The following is a 4,049-nucleotide window of genomic DNA, read 5'->3' on the forward strand; positions in this document are numbered from 1 at the left end:
GGTGGCATTAGCAAACCAGAACAAGGTCCCTTTTATGTATTTTTTTTCTTTTATAGCTTGTGCTTGTGGTATGAAGTCTAAGAAACCATTGCCTAACACAAGGTCATGAAGGTGTTTCCCAGAATCTTCTTCTAGGAGTTTGATATTTCTGACTCTCATATTTAGGTCTTTCATTCATTTTTAGTTGATTTAGGCATAAAGTGTGAGGTAAGGGACCTCCATTTTCTTTTTTTTTTTTTCAAGTGGAGATCCAGTTTTTCCTGCACCATTTGTTGAAGAGACTACTCTTTCCCAATTGAATTGTCCTTGCCCCTTTTTCAAAAATCAGTTGTCCATAAACATGAGGATTGATTTCTGAGCTTTCAATTCAACTCCATTGGTCGATATGTTTGTCCTTGTGCCAGTACCATGCTGTTTTGATTACTGTGACTGTGTAATAAGTTTTAAGATCAGGAAGTGTAGTCCTCCAACTTGATTCTTCTTTTTCAAGATGGCTTTGGCTATTTGGGGCCCCTTACCAACTTTCAGATAAATTTGATGGCTTTTCCATTTCTGCAAAGAAGCTTGTTGGAATTTTGATTGGGGTTGCATTGAATCCATAAATCACTTTGGGTAGGAGTGACATCTTAACAAGAGATAGTCTTCCAGTCCATGAACACAGTATGTCCTTCTATTTATTCAGGTCTTCTTTAATTTCTTTTAGCAACGTTTTATAGTTTTCTGCATACAAGTCCTTTACATCTTTGGTTAGATTTATTCCTAGATATTTTTTAATTGAAAATTTAGTTATGCACTTATCACCACAATCCATATGAGAACATTCCTATTTCTTCTGAAAAGAAGAAAAACAAATCCCTTACCCCTCCCTTATATCCCCCTTATTTACATCTAGCTTTGGTGTATTGCCTTTGTTACAATTAATGAAAGAATATTACACTGTTACTATGAATTATAGTCCTTTGTTTGCATTAATTGTATATTTTCCCACATACCTTCCCATTTTTAACACCTTGTAATTGTGACATACATTGTTTATTCATGTAAAAACTTTCTTATGCTTGTACAATTAACCACCTCCATTGTTCACTCTAGGTTTCACTAAATTGTGCAAACCCAATTTTTATCCTCTAGCTTGACTTCAGGTGACAATAGAAGATTCTAGCCTTACTGTTTTCAACCATACTCACACTCAGCTTTGTTAATTATACTTAAGCTATTTTGCTATCATCACCCAATTTTTTTTTTCCCAAAGAGCTGGACAAAAAGTGTATTTGTAGAGCTGAGAGTACCACAGGTGACACATTGCCATTGTCCCTTCTTTCTCCAAGCAGCACCAGTGAACTTTCTAAAAATCTACATCATTGTGTTCTGAGGAAACCACATCAACGCTTTTTGCCAATTGCTCCACCCCAGCCCAGAAGTGTTATAATCACTGCAGACCACTAGGCAGCTTGCATATTCAATTTGATTTGGTAAATTATGTATTGAAGGCTTCTATAGGGTTAACATTACATGATAGCATGCTTACAGAAATCTAGATGTCCAAGTAGTTTACCCTGTGTGGGTTTTTTTTTTTTTTTAAATTTTTGAACATTTTAATTACCACACACACAAAAGTAATAAGAATAAAAATTAAAGTGAGAAAGAACAATTAAAGTAAAAAAGAACACCAGGTGCTTTTTCTTTTTTTTTGCCCCTATTTTTCTACTCATCCATCCATACATGGACAAAGGGGAGTGTGGTCCATTTGGCTTTCCCAATCACATTGTCACCCTCATAAGCTACATTTTTATACAATCAACTTCAAGATTCAAGGCTTCTTGGTTGTAGTTTGATAGTTTCAGGTATTTAGTGCTAGCTATTCCAATTCATTAGAACCTAAAAAGGGTTGTCTATATTGTGCGTAAGAGTGCCCACCAGAGTGACCTCTCGGCTCCTTTTGGAATCTCTCTGCCACTGAAGCTTATTTCATTTCATTTCACATCCCACTTTTGGTCAAGAAGATGTTCTCCATCCCACAGCGCCGGGTCCAGATTCCTCCCCAGGAGTCATATTCCACATTGCCAGTGGTATTTACACCCCTGGGTGTCAGATCCCATGTAGTGAGGAGGGCAGCATTACCCAGTTTTATGCTATCCATTTCCAAACCTCTAATATCAATCTTACTGAACATTCTGTACTCCTTAAACATTGATTGCCCAGTCTCTGCCATCTTTCCATCTCCTGATAACCTGTGCTCTCTAATTTAACACTCAGAGTTTGCTCATTATACTTAGTTCATATTAATGAGACCATACAGTATTTGTCCTTTTATTTCTGCTTATTTCCCTTAACATAATGTTTTCAAGGTTCATCCACATTGCTGCAAGCATCATGACTTTATCCTGTCTTACAGCTGCATAATATTCCATTATGTGTACATAACACAGTTTGTTTATCCACTCATCCATTGATGGATATTTGGACTGTTTCCATCTATTGGCAATCGTGAATAATGCCACTGTATAAACATGAATGTGCAAATATCTGTTCGTGTCCCTGCCTTTAGTTCTTCCAAGTACCTACTTAGTAATGGGATTGCTGGTTCATGCAGCTTCCTGAGGAACCGCCAAACTGCCTTCCAGAGCAGCTGCACCACTCTATATTCCCACCAACAGTGAATAAGTTTACCTACTTTTCATCCTCCCTAGTACTTGCAGTTTTCTTTTCTATTCTTTTTTATAATGGCCATTCTAGTAGGTGTGAGATGATATCTCATTGTGGTTTTGATTTGCATTTCCCTAATAGCTAGTGAAGTTCAGCACCTTTTCATTTGCTTCTAGCAATTTGTATTTCCCCTTTGGGAAAGTGTCTATCCATGTCTTTCGCCCATTTTTATATTGTGGTGTTTGTCTCTCTGTTGTTGAGTTGTAGGATCTCTTGCATATTCTGCATATTAAACCCTTATCCAACATGTGGTTTCCAAATATTATCTCCCATTGAGTAGATTCTCTTTTTATTTACCTGACAAAGTCCTTTGATGCACAAAAGTATTCAATTTTGAGGAGATCCCATTTATCTCTTTCTTTTTCATTGCTTTTGCTTTGGGTGTACAGTCTATGAACCCACCTGTAACCACAAGATCTTTAAGATACTTCTCCACATTTTATGGTGTAGCTCTAATGTTTAGGTCTTTGAATCATTTTGAGTAAATTTTTGTAAAAGGTGTGAGATAGGGGTCCTCTTTCATTCTTTTGGATATGGATTTTCAGTTCTTCAAGCACCATTTATTGAAGAGGCTGCTCTGTTCCAGTCGAGTGGACTTGGCCACCTTATCAAAAAATCAATTGTCTGCAGATGAGAGAGTCTATTTCTGAACTCTCAATTCAATTCCATTGGTCACTATACCTATCTTTATGCCAGTACCATCCTGTTTTGACCACTGTAGCTTTGTAATATGTTTTAAGTCAGGTAGTATGAGCCCTCCCACTTCATTTTTTCTTTCTCAAGATTGTTTTTTAGCTATTCGGGGTAACCTGCCGTTCCAAATAAATTTGATTATTGCTTTTTCTATATCTGCAAAGTAATTTGTTGGGATTTTAATTGATATTGCATTTAATCTATAAATCAATTTGGGTAGACTTGACATTGTAACTATATTTAGTCTACCAATCCATGAACACAGTACATCCTTCCTAGATATTTGATTCTTTCAGTTTCTATTGTAAATGGAATTTTTTTCTTGATTTCTTATATTAAACATATGGAATGTTTCACGAATTTGTGTGTCATCCTTGAGCAGGGGCCATGCTAATCTTCTCTGTATCATTCCAATTTTAGTACATGTGCTGCTGAAGCAAGTACTGTTATGCTTTTTTAACAGGGGCACTATCTAGGTGTCATTGTGTCCTTCTCAGTGCTGCATATCAGGAGGCACATGATGTGGCTTGTTAATATCCTGACAATGTTAATTATCAGTGATTTAACTTTAAGGTGAGACTACATATTTCAAATAGTAGACACTTTTGTTTTCCTTAACTCAAAGTAATTTTCGTTATTTATAAAAATAA

The 4,049-nt window shown here is 36.2% G+C and overlaps 1 non-coding gene across 1 annotated transcript; it reads right to left on the reverse strand.

Moving 5' to 3' along the window:
- Nucleotides 1–3,736: 3,736 nt before the first annotated feature.
- On the reverse strand, nucleotides 3,737–3,843 carry LOC119509683. Its single transcript, XR_005211749.1, has one exon. It is a non-coding gene; the product is annotated as a U6 spliceosomal RNA (small nuclear RNA).
- Between the last annotated feature and the right edge of the window lie 206 nt (nucleotides 3,844–4,049).

This window comes from Choloepus didactylus, chromosome 14, assembly GCF_015220235.1.
Source record: "Choloepus didactylus isolate mChoDid1 chromosome 14, mChoDid1.pri, whole genome shotgun sequence".
Classification (NCBI taxonomy): domain Eukaryota; kingdom Metazoa; phylum Chordata; class Mammalia; order Pilosa; family Megalonychidae; genus Choloepus; species Choloepus didactylus.